Genomic DNA, 16348 nt, shown 5'->3' with positions numbered 1-16348 from the left:
ACGGGGAGCCTGCTTCTCCCTCTCCTCCTCACTTGTTCTCTCTCTCTCTCTCTCTCAAATAAATAAAATCTTAAAAAAAAAAAAAAGACTCTGTCTCCCTTTGCCCCTCCTCCTCGTCCTCTTTCAAAAAAAAAAAAAAGTATTGGCCTAAGGGGCTGAGGCATCTACTTTAACACATAACTAGAGGCCTGCTGAATAGTCTCCAAAGATGGAGGCTGGTAGCTCCTGGGGAACAGCTTGTACCCTTTCCTAGCACGATAATTTTTGTGGCTGCTAGCCAGGTGATGCCTCTAGATTATCTGGCTCCGATGACTAGCAGAGCTATGCTCTGGGCTCCATAGACTATAACAAATGGAGAAAGAATTCTTAACCAATCTCCCTCACAGTAGAGCAGAGAGGAAATATACCAAGACACCCAGCCATTCTTTGTTGTTGTCGTTGTTTTTTAAAGATTTTATTCACTTATTCATGAGAGACGCGGAGGGAGAGAGAGAGAGGGAGAGACACAGGCAGAGGGAGAAGCAGGCTCCATGCAGGGAGCCCGATGTGGGACTCGATCTCGGACTCCGGGATCACGACCCACGCCGAAGGCAGACGCTCAACCACTGAGCCACCCATGCATCCCCCCAGCCATTCTTTGAAAGAGTTCTATTGGCTTATCTTCATAGCTGTGGCCTGAGGGGTAGGCCTTTATTTATTTATTTTTATTTTTTTATTTATTTATGATGGTCACAGAGAGAGAGAGAGAGAGAGAGAGGCAGAGACACAGGCAGAGGGAGAAGCAGGCTCCATGCAACGGGAGCCTGACGTGGGATTCGATCCTGGGTCTCCAGGATCGCGCCCTGGGCCAAAGGCAGGGGCCAAACCACTGCGCCACCCAGGGATCCCAGGGGTAGGCCTTTAAATAAACACATCTAAGGGCTGACTTTAATCTCCCCCCCCCACCCCAGATCTCAGAAGGTGGTTGCTATTTTTACTCCTCTGCCATGCTCCAGAGATCTGGTGTCTCCCAGGAGGGAGCTATACACACACTTGGTGCCCAAGTTTTTACATCTGCTACAGCAGCTTTCATGGCTGCTGCCCAGGGAATGCCCCTTGATCACCTACCTCTGATAGCCAGTGGGGTGTGTATTTGCGGGACTCCTAAGACTAACAAATGGAGAGATGTTAGCCCTCTCAGGGCACAATGCAAAAAGTAGGCAAACATATGCCCATTATTTCTGTGAACGTGAACTATTTGCTTGCCCTGGAGCTTCAGCCTAGGGGGCAGGCAACTAGAAGCCTACTAAGGTGTTCTCTGGGGACAGAGGCTGGTGGGTGCTATCTTTGAGTTCTTCCCCTGCCTTTCCACAGGTCACTAGAATCTGTGAAAGAGGCCTATTAGCTTGTTTTCATAGCTGTGGCCTTAGGGGTAGGGGCTGTAATTAATTAACATCCAGGGGCTGACTACAATGCTCTTCAGAGACTGGGGAGGCTGGAGGCACCATCTTTACATTTTCCATCTGTCTCATGTGAGATTATTAGCATCTCAAAAAAAAAGAGCTTGTGTACACATCTGGCACCCTGGTTTTTGTGGTGGCTACCCAGAGGATACATCCCTTGATAGCTTAGCTCTGGTGATCACCAGAGCTTATTGTTTACTGGTTCAATGGGATGGTATCAAAGAAAGAAACTTTTAACTGGGCTGATAACCCAGTGGTAATAATCCCAGGGCTCAGTGCAGAGTGAGGAGACTGAAACTCCAACCACCAGTCTTCCCTTGAAAGAGGCATATTTGTACTTTAAAAGCTGATGCCCAGACACTAGGGTGGCTCAGTTGTTTGAGCATCCAACTCTTGTTTTTGGCTTAGGTCATGATTTCAGAGTGTGACATCGAGCTCTATGTTGGTCACCATGCTCAGTGAGGAGTCTACTTGAGAGTCTCTTCTCTCTCTCTCTCTCTGCCCCTCCCCCCGCTCTCTCCCTCTCTCAAATAATAGAGGAGTAAATTTTTTTTTAAATAAAAGAATAAAAGCTGATGCCTGAGTGTCTGACTCCCAGTCAGCCTGCATCTAGGTACTCAGATCTTCCCATCTGGGACACTGACAGGTCTTGACACACCTTCACTAACTACTGGGGGCCACTAAAAAATAACGTAGGTGGCCTGGATAATGACAGAAGTTTGAGAGATAACTGAGAGCTAGGGTAGAGTTAAACGATTAGGTTTGTCTCCTACAAGAGACCACTCCTCAATACCAGAAGAGGTGTCTGTTTATGAACAGAAACTGACATAGAGGGTCAAGGAAAATGAAGAAACAGGGATGCCTGGGTTGCTCAGCAGTTGGGTGGCTGCCTTCAACTCAGATCCTGGGGTCTGGGATCGAGTCCCACATCGGGCTCCTGCAAAGATCCTGCTTCTCCCTCTGCCTATGTCTGTCTGTCTGTCTGTCTCTCTCTCATGAATAAATAAATAAATAAATAATAAATAAATAAATAAATAATCTTTTAAAAAAAGAAAATGAAGAAACAGAGAAATATGTTTCAAATAAAATAAGATAAAACTGAAACAGATCTTAATGAAATAGAAGATTTACCTGATAGAGAATTCAAATAAAAGTTATAAAGATGCTCACCAAGCTCAGGAGAAGAGTGAATGAAAAAAAGTAAAAATTTCAACAGAGAAGATAAAAGAAAGTACCAAATTGAAGTCATAAGGTTAAAAAAATAAACTTTAAAAAATGCAGTTGAGGGGTTAAACAATAGAATAGATGAAGCAAAAGAAAGGATCAGTGAATTTGAAAACAGAGCAGTAGAACCAATCTAATAGGAGCAGCAAAAAGAAAGTGAATGCAAGAGTGAAGATACCATAAGGGACATATTTAACAATATTGGACCAACAGTGGCATTATAGTGGTCCCAGGAAGAGAAGAGAGGGAGAAAAGGGCAGAAAACTTATTTGAAGAGATTACAGCTGAATATCTCCCTACTTTGCAAAAAAAAGAGCAAAGATATCCAAAGGGGTTTATATGACAATATTAAGCTGGCTATCATTTGCATTATAAGTGTCTGAGAAAGAGAAAATAGAGAGAACTCAAAAAATTATGGCAGAAACCCTTCCTTTTTTTTAATTTGTAACATTTTAATTCTGGTCATTTTCTTTCTTTTTTTATTTTTAATAAATTAATTTTTTATTGGTGTTCAATTTACCAACATACAGAATAACACCCAGTGCTCATCCCGTCAAGTGCCCCCCTCAGTGCCCGTCACCCACTCACCCCCACCCCCCGCCCTCCTCCCCTTCCACCACCCCTAGTTCGTTTCCCAGAGTTAGGAGTCTTTATGTTCTGTCTCCCTTTCTGATATTTCCCACACATTTCTTCTCCCTTCCCTTATATTCCCTTTCACTATTATTTATATTCCCCAAATGAATGAGAACATACACTGTTTGTCCTTCTCCGATTGACTTACTTCACTCAGCATAATACCCTCCAGTTCCATCCACGTTGAAGCAAATTGTGGGTATTTGTCGTTTCTAATGGCTGAGGAATATTCCATTGTATACATAAACCACATCTTCTTTATCCATTCATCTTTCGATGGACACCGAGGCTCCTTCCACATTTTGGCTATTGTGGACATTGCTGCTAGAAACATCGGGGTGCAGGTGTCCTGGCGTTTCATTGCATCTGAATCTTTGGGGTAAATCCCCAATAGTGCAATTGCTGGGTCGTAGGGCAGGTCTATTTTTAACTCTTTGAGGAACCTCCACGCTGTTTCCCAGAGTGGCTGCACCAGTTCACATTCCCACCAACAGTGCAAGAGGGTTCCCTTTTCTCCGCATCCTCTCCAACATTTGTTGTTTCCTGCCTTGTTAATTTTCCCCATTCTCACTGGTGTGAGGTGGTATCTCATTGTGGTTTTGATTTGTATTTCCCTGATGGCAAGTGATGCAGAGCATTTTCTCATGTGCATGTTGGCCATGTCTATGTCTTCCTCTGTGAGATTTCTCTTCATGTCTTTTGCCCATTTCATGATTGGATTGTTTGTTGGCAGAAACCCTTCCTATTATGGAGAAGGAAACAAACATCCAGATCAAGGAATCTTAGAAAATTCCAAAGAAGATAAACCCCAATAGATCTCTACCAAGACACATTATAATTAAAAGATCGAAGTTGGGATCCCTGGGTAGTGCAACAGTTTGGTGTCTGCCTTTGGCCCAGGGCATAATCCTGGAGACCCAGGATCAAGTCCCATATCGGGCTCCCTGCATGGAGCCTGCTTCTCCCTCTGTCTGGGTCTCTGTCTCTCTCTCTCTCTCCCTGTGTTTCTCATGAATAAATAAATAAAGTCTTAAAAAAAAGATCAGAAGTTAAAAAAGAAAAAGAGAATTAAAAAGTAGCAAGAGAAAAACTAGTTACATACAAGGGAATAACCATAAGACTATCAGGAGATTATTTGCAAAAACTCTGTAGGCCAGAAGGCAGTGGCATGATATACTCACAATGCTGAAAGAAAAAAAAATATTTCAGCAAAGTTGTTCTTCAAAATTGAAAGAGGGATAAAGAGTTTTCCAGATAAGTGAAAGCTAAAGGAGTTCATCACCACTAAATGGGCTTTATAGGGAAAGGGTTTAAAGGGCTTCTTGAAGCTGACACAAAAGGGCACTAATGGGTAAAGGGAAAATATATAAAAGTATATATTTCACTCCTAAAGGTAAATACATAGCAAAATTCATAATAATCTAATGCTGTATATGTGGTAGGTTAATTACTTACAAACCAGCATGAAGGTTAAATAAAAAGTAGTAAAAATAACTAAAATGATAACCTGTTAAGGAATGGACAGATAGAAAGATGTGAATTATGACATCAAAAACATAAATATAGAGGAGGAGAATAAAAATTCAAAGCTTTAGAATGCATTCAAACTTGAGTTATTATCAAATAAGTTACCATTAACATATCTTGTTTTATGTAAGCTTCATGGCAACTACAAAGCAAAATCCTATAGTAGAAACAAAGACAAAGAGTAATCTAAGCAAAACATTACAGAAAATCATCAAATCAGAAAATAACAAAAGAGGGGCACCTGAGTGGCTCAGTGGTTGAGTGTTTGCCTTCAGCTCAGGGTGTGATCCTGGGGTCCTGAGATCAAGTCCCCACAGGGATCCTGCTTCTCCCTCTGCCTGGGTCTCTGCCTCTCTCTGTGTGTCTCTCAGGAATAAATAAATAAAATCTTTAAGAAAAAGAAAAGAACAAAAAAAGAAATAACAAAACAGCCAGAAAACAATTAAAATGGTAAGTCCATACTTATTTATAATTCTTTTACATGTAAACGAATTAAATTCTCCAAACAAAAGACAGAGTGACTGAATGGATTTTAAAAATAAGATCCAGGGATCCCTGGGTGGCGCAGCGGTTTGGCGCCTGCCTTTGGCCCGGGGCGCGATCCTGGAGACCCGGGATCGAATCCCACATCGGGCTCCCGGTGCATGGAGCCTGCTTCTCCCTCTGCCTGTGTCTCTGCCTCTCTCTCTCTCTGTGTGACTATCATAAATAAATAAAAATTAAAAAAAAAATAAATTCTTAAAAATAAGATCCAGGGGCACCAGGGTGGCTCAGTAAGTCAAGCATCCAACTCTTGATTTTGGCTCAGGTCATGACCTCAGGGTCATGAGATAGATCCCTGTATCCATTTCCATGCTGGGAATGGAACCTGCTTAAGATTCTCTCTCTCCCTCTTCCCTTCTATCCCCCCACTCTCTATAAAACAAAAACACCCCAAGATTAATTTATTATTTTATTAATTCCAGTATAGTTAGCATACAGTGCTATATTCATTTCAGATGTGCATAGAGGGATTCAACAATTCCATAACCTTCCAGCACTCTCCATAACATGTGCATGCCTTAATCCCCATCACTTACTTCACCCACCACCTTCTTTCCTCTGGTTAGTAACCATCAGTTTGTTCTCTATATTTAACACTGTATCTTGGTTCTTCTCTCTCTCTCTCCTTTGCTCATTTGTTTTGTTTCTTAAATTCCACAGAAGACTGAAATCATATGGTATTTGTCTTCCTCTGACTGACTTATTTTACTTAGCATTGTACTCTGTATCTCCATCCATGTCATTGCAAATAATAATATTTCATTCTTTTTATGGCAGAATACTATTCCATTGCATATATATACCACTTTTTTATCCATTCATCTATTAGTGGATACCTAGGATGCTTCCATAATTTGGCTATTGTAAAAATGCCGCTATAAACATTGGGGTGCATGTACCCATTTATATATGTATTTTTTAATTTTTATTTATTTATTTATGATAGTCAGAGAGAGAGAGAGAGAGAGAGGCAGAGACACAGGCAGTGGGAGAAGCAGGCTCCATGCACCAGGAGCCCAATGCGGAATTCAATCCCGGGTCTCCAGGATCGCGCCCTGGGCCAAAGGCAGGCGCCAAACCGCTGCACCACCCAGGGATCCCTATATATGTATTTTTATATCCTTTGGGTAAATACCCAGTAGTGCAATTGCTGGGTCAGAAGGTAGCTCTATTTTTAACTTTTTGAGGAACCTCCATACTGTTTTCCAGAGTGGATGCACCAGTTCACATTCCCACCAACAGTGCAAGAAGGTTCCCCGTTCTCCACATCCTCTCCAACATCTGTTGTTTTTTATGTTAATTTTAGCCATTCTGAGAGGTATGAGGTGATATCTCATTATGATTTTGATTTGTATAAGCATCTTTAGATAACTGTTAATATATTGCTATATATATATATATATATATATAGCTTTCACAGAGCAAAAACTCATCATTTTGATGAAGCCTAATTTATCAATTTTTTCTTTTACGGATTTCACTTTTGGTGTTAAGTCTAAGAATTTTTTGCCTAGACCTACATCCTGAAATATTTCTTCTATATTTTTTACCAAAAGTTTTATAGTTTTATGTTTAACATTTAAGTCAGTAATTCATTTTGAGTCTGGCATCCTGCCCAAGTGTATCCCAAACTTTTACACTGTCCCTACTGTCTCAGAACAGAAAGTCAATTCAAACTAGATGTTTTAGTGTTTGCATTTTATATTTTGATATCTTTCTTAAAAATTTTAATATTAGTATTAATAATAATCAGTATTATCAGTACTGATTATTATATTAATATTTGCATTGGTATTAATAATTTTTATATATTAACATTGATTTTATATATTATATTATTTTATTTTATTTTATTATTTTATATCAGTATTATGACTACCTTGTGGGGTGAAAATTTATTATTTTGAAGTCTGGAATATGGACAAATATTTACCAATTTTGTCTTACTTGGTATCTCAATTGTCAACTGAGACAAGATTCAAGTTTTCTGAAAAGGAAATAAGCATACTAATTTGACCAAATAAGAATATTAAATGTTTAACCAAATATGAATATTGATTTAACCAAAAATCATGGTATAAATGTACTGGGAAGATAAGTAGACAGAAAGACTATGTGTATGAGTAGAAGGAGTGCAGGAGCCAAAAATTCTAAGTTTTTATATCAAGAAATAATAAATTAACTCAAAATTAAACATCAATGCATAGGAATTTAAGGATGTTACTTAGAAACCTGGAGATAGTAACTGGAAGAAATAGGTGAAAATTTTGAAAATGACTCTGTAGAACAGTGGAGAGAGATGGGGAAGAGGCTATAGTTTTCATTAAAAGCCTTGTGAAATTATTTGACTTATATTATTATTTACCCATGTAACTTTGATAACGTGCTTGAGGGAAAAAAAAAAAAGGAACAAGTTACCGAAAGCAACTCTGCACCATGTCGTGCTATTTTCTGATATTGGACCATTGATGTTAAGAACAGTGGCTACTTCAGTTTTTTCTACGGGCAATGGACTAGAAAATAAAAGTGATCCGCAGACCAAAGGACGCCGCAAGCTCCCATGCTTCAGTGGGCCCACCTGCAAGCATGCATGTGTGGAAAGATAACAGCGATCTTCTGGTGAATTCGGACGCCCCTTCCTAGTTAGAGCCTACGCGCCCAGGAATGTGTGGAAACTGATACCGAGAGCTCCCCGACAAGTGGGGGTATGTCAGTTTACGTGTGGCATAGGGTGACCCACCGGAGAATCAGCAGCGCTGCAAAAGAACGGGCCACGGGTAGATCTGGTTTACCCATAGAGAATTCTACCACAAGACCTTAAAACAACTGGCATTCATTTTTATGGGGAAAGGACTCAGTTATCTCTGAGGTTGACATGCTAACCCTTGAGGAAACAGAATGCTTGTTTCAAGGCAGAGAAGGAGGTTCTGAGAGGCTGCAGGGTTGGAGGCAGCTCTCGTTGGGTTGTTAGCTCCCATTCAGAAAGGTCAGGCACCAGAGACAGGTCGCAGGGGGCAGGTGAGGGCACAGGAGGCCGCAACTTCAGGAAGGCTTCACTGGGGCCCGGGGCCTTCCCTCCTGCAAGCCCCCAGAAGAGGTCCCCTTTAAAGTGGCTCTGGGCGGACCTCGGCCAGCCACGCTCCCCGCGGGTGGCACGTGCCACCTCGGGCCTGAGGGCTCTGACCCCAGCCCAAGGAGCTAATCCTTAGTGATGGCAAGTGATGCGGTAAGTGCTTTGAGGCCAAGAACCACATTTTAGGCATTTCTGTATCCCTGAATTCTCTCCCCATGCCAGGACAAGTGCGCGCATTTCCTTTATCCAGCACTTATCCAACAAATAAACAAGTGTTGCTTTCAGCTGAACATGCAAGTGTTATCAGGACACTGGTTTGTATGTCACAGAAAATACTCTATTGCCTACCAACTTTTCCCATCCCAGGAAAATAACTGCTGGTAATGAAGTAATTGTTCAGTCAGCAGGGTCCTGTACAAAAATCCTTGTCTTTTAATCAAAACTTCAAACTTGAGTTCTATTAATTTCCCAAGTTACTAAATTTGTCAAATTCCTAACAGTAAAGAAGATGCCTATTATAATAGTTCACATTTGTTATGGGAAGATTTTTTAAGTTGCTGTTTCCAAGAATTAATCAAATCTAATGGAAAAATTAACACAAATATCAAAGATTGAGTTTTTTAAAAATTAAAATAAAAACCAACTTGTGGAACCCAATCCGGACCTAGTTTAGTGCCCTGGATAGATTGTATTTAATAACGTAGTGCTCACTATGTAAGAAGACTTAATAGCTCAAAAGAAAGAAAAAGAGAGAATGCAGATAAGAAAGGGAATTCAAGGGGCACCTGGGTGGCTCAGCGGTTGAGCGTCTGCCTTTGGCTCAGAGCATGATCCCGGGGTCCTGGGATCGAGTCCCATACTGGGCTCCCCTCAGGGAGCCTGCTTCTCCCTCTGCCTGTGTCTCTGCCTCTCTCTCTGTGTCTCTCATGAATAAATAAATAAAATCTTTAAAAAAAAAGAATTCTAAAAATGTTCATCGGGAAGGGTTTTAGAAACCCTAGCCACTCAGTAATTTCTTCACTTCATGCTATTTAAAAAAAAAAACAAAAACAATATTTTAAATTTCACAGTTTTAGGTTCACATCAAAATTGTGAGGAAGGTACCGAGATTTCCTATACACTCTCTGTGCCCTCCAGTGTTAACATCCACCAGCAGCAGAGTACATTTGTCACAAATGATAAACCAAACTGACACAACATCATCGCTCAGAGACCATGGTTTGCATTAGGGTTCACTCTTGGTGTTGTACATGCTGTGGGTCTGCAGAAGTGTATAATGACATGTTTCCATCATTACACTATCATATAGAGTATTTTCAACTGCCCTCAAAATCCCCTCGGCTCCACCTAACTGTCCTTCTCTCCCACTCCCCAACCCCTGGCAACCACTGATCTTTTTACTGTCTCCATAATTTTGTCCTTTTAAGAACGTCATATAGTTGAAGTCATACACTATGGAGGCTTTTCAGATTGGTTTCTTTGACCTAGTAATATGCATATCAGTTTCTTCCATGTCTTTTCATGGCCTGATAGCTCCTTGCCACCTCATGCTTTGTAAAAGAAAAATCTATGTATTTAAGTCATAAGTATATATATGCATATGAACGTTTGGAGCATATGAACAAGTTTATCTGCTAGACCATCCAGATGGAAATATGTGGTAAATGGATGGAAACAAGGTTTGTAAACTTAGGAGAAAGATAGGCATTTTTAGACCAGTTTAGGTTTAGATATTCACCAGACTGAACTATTTTTTAGCATTTAAAATAAAACTTGTGTTAAATTGGTTTCACAGGTAGAATTTAGTGATTCATCAAATGCATATCACACCCAGTGCTCATTACATCAAGAGCCCTCCTTGATGTCCATCACTCAATTATCCCATCTCCTCACCCACCTCCCCTCCAGTGACCCTGTTTGTTTCCTAGAGTTCATTATCTCTTATGGTTTGCCTCCCTCTCAATTTTCATCCTATTTTATTTTTCCTTCCCTTCTCCTATGTTCACCTGTTCTGTTTATTAAATTTCCCATGAGTAAAAGCATATGGTATTTGTCTTTTTCTGACTTATTTCATTTAGCATAATACCCTCTAGTTCCATCCATGTCATTGCAAATGGCAAGATTTTATTCTTTCTGATGGCTGAGTAATATTCCATTATATACATATATACTGGGACACTGGGATGCATGTGTCCCTTCGAATCACTATGTTTGTATCCTTTGGATAAATACCTAGCAGTGCAATTGCTAGATTGTGGAGCATCTCTATTTTTGACTTCTTGAGGAACCTCCATACTGTTTCCCAGAGTGGCTGCACCAGTTTGCATTCCCCCAACAGTGTAGGAGGGTTCCCCTTTCTCCACATCCTCACCAATGTCTATTGTTTCCTAAGATGTTAATTTTAGCCATCTAACCAGTGTCAAGTGGTGAAAAATATAACTTTTTTTTACCACAGTAAACAAAACAATGTATTAAAACTGACTTCCAGAGATGCCCAAATTATTTTTTAAACATGATTTAATTTTTCCCCTTTTCTTTAAATGTTAAGTTTTCTTTAACGAATTTATACAAAGTGTTAAATTTTCACTTTAGAATTTAGTTTATAGTTATATGACAGAGTGTTTTTCATCAAGATATCTTTTTCTAAGTCCTAATGGTTTCTATCTTCCTTTTAAAATGTATTAAGTATCTTATAAGTTGTCATTCTCAAAAATATTCTGGAGGAAAAATTTTTGAATTAAGTACCCATAAATTCTTCATTTCTGTTATAATATAGCAATTTATCATCTAACCCACAGTGGTCTATCAATGGAGTCAGGCTGAGTTTCTCGTTCTCCTTAGACATAACTGGCTGCAATTCATAAAGCAACAGCTGGCTCCAGAATCTCTACTTTATGAACAACTGTAACTGAGACAGGTCATTCATTGAGCTATACATTTTGACCAGTTTTCATCGCTGAAGAAGGTCTTCTTTCTTCTGAATCTGCTTCACTAGTTTTGCTTTTTCTTCACTAAATCCTTGTTTGGGAAGATCCTCATTCTCAGAGTCACTTGGGAGATCATTTCGTGACCAGTATGAACTGATTTAGGTTCATATACTGATATTATTGAAGGTATTTTCCAAATCTGTATTTTCTTCAAATTCACTGTCAATGTGCTTAAAATTTTCTTAAAATTCCAGTTTTCTGGAGATCCCTGGATGGCTCAGAGGTTTAGCGCCTGCCTTTGGCCCAGGGCATGGTCCTGGAGGCCAGGGATTGAGTCCCATGCCGGGCTCCCTGTGTGGAGCCTGCTTCTCCCTCTGCCTGTGTCTCTGCCTCTCTCTTTCTCTCTCTGTGTCTCTCATGAATAAATAAATAAAATCTTTAAATAAAATAAAATTCCAGTTTTCTTCTGTCGAAAATGCTGGGGTTTTTTTTCTGAAAAAGTCTGACCAGCTTCTTCATTTTCTACTTTAAGATATTTTACTACACTGTAACAGAAATTAAAGGAAGATCTGGTTTTCCTTAATCATCCTCTAAGTGTTGCAGTCATAGGCTAGAAATATCGAATAGTTCCACTGGAAGAACTAAGATATTTCTCCTTGTTTTCTTGAACTGCTCGTACGGAGAATGCAGAGATGGTGGGTTGGCACAGGCCTGTGCTGCACTAGTAAAATCAGAGCTGAGTCAGATAGACTTTCTACCTTGAAAATTAAATCTTGGTTGGGATGTCCTGGTGGCTCAGCGGTTGAACATCTGCCTTCGGCCCAGGGCATGACCGCAGGGTCCTGGGATCGAGTTCCGCATGGGGGTCCTGTGAGGAGCCTGCTTCTCCCTCTGCCTGGGTCTCTGCCTCTCTCTCTCTATGTGTGTCTCTCATGAATAAATAAATAAAATCTTTTAAAAAATGAAATCTTGAGTTCGTTCTAAATAAAACTGTTGGTCCAAAGCTGACTACTAGTTTTTTCAGGACAAATTAACTAGCTAACATCTTATATAAACAAGACCTTTGTTTTTCTCTATCAAAATATCCTCAGATCTGTGGAGAATAACAATTGTGGAATTCTTCAGGAATTCTTTAATTTCACTACTCCAGGTTTATAATGAAAGGAAATATAACTGAAATCTCCACTCAAAAAAAACATAATTATATTTGTCATAGTTCCCTAAACCCTAAAAACGGTGTAGCTAGAGTCAATGACCATTCAGACCTGAGGAACAAGGAACACAGACACAGATAAATTTATGCCTGTCTGCATCGTTTAAGTAGCAAACAGACCCTGTAAAGTTTGTTTGTTTCTTCAAACAAAGGTGTCAATTTTACTGGAAAAAATAAAAAAAACAGAGAAGGGGTCCTCTCTTCCCCCTCACCACTGCAGAAAATCCACACTAGCCCTTGAGAGACCCCGGGAAGGTAGCATTGAGAGATCTTCTGACTGGGGAAATGAAGCTCTACTCCACTCTACAACCCACCCCCAAAGCCAAAGAAATGTGTGTGTGTGTGTGTGTGTGTTTAAATTAATTTTTAAATAGAATTTCTACCCCCAGTGTTGGGCTCACACTCATGACAGAGAGATCAAGTCACATACTTTACTGACTAAGCTAGCCAGGTGCCCCAAAGAAATATACTTTATCTACTCACTTTGCAAATAAAATCTTATCCTCTTGATATCTTGGTTATTCACAGTCTAGTTGCAACTTAGGAACAAAGTTTTCTAAATATTTACTTTAGCTTAATATTCAGCAGAGTGTTGACAAGTATGAGAAATGCTGTGCATCCACTGCTACTGTTCACTGAGAGAGGGAAGAAGGAATGAAGGAAAGAAGAGAGACGTGACACCAAGGAAAACCAGGAGGACATTGTCCTGCTTTCTGCTTTCTTTTGCTATTTACAACACAAACTGAGAGAATCAAGTTCCTTTAAAGAAGTGAAATATGAAAATAGAGGGAAATTGACTGCTTTTATTCTTCTTTAACACTATTCACACCCTCCTTCTGTTTAATTCTCCACAAAACAACAAACATGATCAAACTATCTCACTCCTCCCCATATGTAAACCCATGTGATGGCTTCTCAGAGCACTTGAGGATAAAAACCCAAATGCCCTGCTTTCCCCAAAAGGCTTATCTCTATAGGACCAAGAGCTTATTTGGGCCTAGGTTGAAAACAAACACTTCTGGTGATTTGTTTGATAGTTACCGTAGTTGGTGGGCTGCTTTCTGGATGACCGGATCTCAATAATTCACATAGACTTTGTCCCTCTCATCCTGAGCCCTTGCCTCCTGGCCATCTCTCCAGTGACTCCCTCTTTCTGATTTCCCTACAGCCACTCAAATCTGTTTTCCTTTCCTCACACACGTTAGTCTCTTGTGACTTGGCCAAAAGTGTGTGCTATCTTCTCAATCTGAACTATTCTCCCTCCCATCCTTCAAGAGGCTACCTTCCTCTGAAGGATTCCGTTCCTAAACTAGCTTCCTCCCTGCATCACCCACTTTCTCTTTCCCAACCCTTTGTTTCCTCCATAATACTTATCAAACTTTAAGTGATTTTGTCTATTTACTTTTTTTACATCTGTCTCTTGACAACAGGGACAGCATCTGGTCACCTGTTGACGTGGCCCATTATAGACCCTGGCACATCACCTGGCACTTTATAGACCCCCAATTAAGTATCTGTTGAGTGAATACATAATTTAAGAAGCCACTTAATTAAGATGGAGTCCCCCTGAGTCAGGAGAAACAACGTCAGTGATGAAGATGAAGAAAGCTCTGAATAATGTTCGGAAAAGAAGGCACAATTTGGGGTCAGTAAGCAGCCAGGGACTGTCTTTAGTGACTCAAAAAAAAATGCAGTCATGTAGAAGAATAAACTTTGATCTTTGTAAAATGATTCATCTTCCCTTAGGCTAAAGAAGCAGACATGCTTTGCCAAGATTATAATGGAAATTGAATGCAGCTCGGCCACACACTTCTCATACCGATACTTTGCCCTTGAGGATATCATGCATATTAATTTTACTCATCAAAGATGATAGTAATAAAAATTACTAGATCCAAAAGGACTGCATGCTTAGATGCTTCAGAAGATGGGCCTATGTAACTATTTCTGTAGTTTTAGGAAATGAAGAATCTAGAGGCTGAATTGACATAGTTGGATCCTCTGTATCTATAAACCATAACCATCCTAATCTAGAGCTGTCTATAATCGGATGAGGTTGAACTTTGGTTTATAAGAGAATTGCCCAGGAAATCTCATAAAACTGTTCATAGCTAAGAAAAAGTTGATGACAAAATATAAGTATTACTATTTTTGCCCAGACATCCCTTAAATATTTAAAAAAAAAAAAAAAAGAAGAAGGCTGAGGTTCAGGTCATATCCCACTGAATCTCCTCAAAAAGGACATTTCCTGGTCAGCAGCAGAGAATCTATGGAGGAGCTGAGACTTCATTCTAGCGTGGGGTAGTTTGAGTTGAGAGAAACCCAAGTGGGTTTGGAGGAGAGGAGCGAAAAGTTCTCAGCTGTGAAAATACTACATATTTAGAAGATCAATGACCCACTAACCCACCAGCTGTGTATGAAACACCTCCAAATACTACTGCCATTATTCTTACTGAAAAGGTGTCAGGTTCTCGGTCAGCCAATACAAGGTGGCCGAAGGGCTGCGTGCCCATCAACAAGAGATGGGCTACAAATGGTAAGAACAGGTAAGATGAATTGCAGATAATTCTTGGGGAAAATACCTCTGGAATGTAGCTCTTCCTCACAGGAAATATATGCTGGATCTTCCCATCAAGGAGAAAACTGAAGTCCAACCCGTGTCCTCTGTGAGTGAGCAATCCCCTCGCTGGGGCCCAGGGAGGTCTGGGTGATGGGTGGTGACTTGACAGGATGGAAGAGCACAGGTAGGAAGAACTTAGAGCACCAAGCGCAGCTGGGGGGGCGGCCAGCGGGCGGAGGCCCCCCCATGGCCCCAGGTCCCCGGGAGAAGGTCAAGCCATCCCCAACGCCTGTGGGCTGCACCCGGGGTCTAAGGAGAGGCCGGCTGGTCGCTCAGAGAGAAGGGTTTTCACTTCTAGCCACGGAGAAGGCGGGACAAACTAAACAAGAACCCGGGTGGGGGGAGCCTGGGCAGGAGAGCCCCGCCCCAGCCGGGGACTTCACCTGCGCCCCGGATTCCCCGGGGAAGGGCGCTCAGCAGGTAACTGGGCACCGGGAGGGGCGGGGGGGCCTCCAGTCCCCGGGTCACTAGGAGGAGGGGCGCGGGGGCAGCACATCCCCACGGCGGGGAGAGCTCGGTGCAGGGCTGGGCCGTGCCGGGGGCCTGGGGAGAGGCCGGTGGGGGGAGGGAGGAGAAGGGGGAGGGGGAGGGGCCGCCCTGCTACTTTGGGGGCACACCGGGAAGGCGAGTCCAGCAGCGCAGGCCCCGGAGCCCAGGGGCGGGGGACACAGCCCCGATCCTGCGGTTCCCTGGGTGGGGGGGACACACGACACGGGGATGCTCCTGCCTGGGGGAGTGGGGGAGGGCCCAGGATGGCGGGGAACTCCTGTGGGGGGGAGGGGGGAAGGCCCAGGACCACGGGGATGCTCCTGCGGGAGGGAGGGGGGAGGACACAGGACGGCAGCGGGGAGCTCCTGTGGGGGAGGGGGAGAGGGAGGGCACAGGACAGCAAGGACCCTCCTGCCTATGGGGGAGGAGGGGAGGGCCCAGGACGGCAGCGGGGAGCTCCTGGGGAGGGGAGGGGGGAGGGCCCAGGACCACGGGGATGCTCCTGCGGGGGGGAGGGGGGAGGGCACAGGATGCGGGGACCCTCCTGCCACTGGGTGCCCCGAGCCGTGCAGGTCAGCGCCCCCACCCCGGAGCATCCAGGCCCCTGCGGACCGGGAGCTGCCGTAGTTACTGGGGGAGCTGACCCCAGGACTGGAG

General features: G+C 42.2%; 1 pseudogene; it reads right to left on the bottom strand.

Annotated features, from left to right (window-relative positions):
• Positions 1-8084: 8084 nt before the first annotated feature.
• On the bottom strand, positions 8085-15095 carry LOC129496968 (swi5-dependent recombination DNA repair protein 1 homolog; annotated as a pseudogene).
• Positions 15096-16348: the final 1253 nt, after the last annotated feature.

This window comes from Nyctereutes procyonoides, unplaced genomic scaffold, assembly GCF_905146905.1.
Source record: "Nyctereutes procyonoides isolate TBG_1078 unplaced genomic scaffold, NYPRO_anot_genome, whole genome shotgun sequence".
Classification (NCBI taxonomy): Eukaryota; Metazoa; Chordata; class Mammalia; order Carnivora; family Canidae; genus Nyctereutes; species Nyctereutes procyonoides.
Note: the sequence above shows the minus strand (reverse complement) of the source record. Positions and strands in the feature narration are given on the sequence as shown.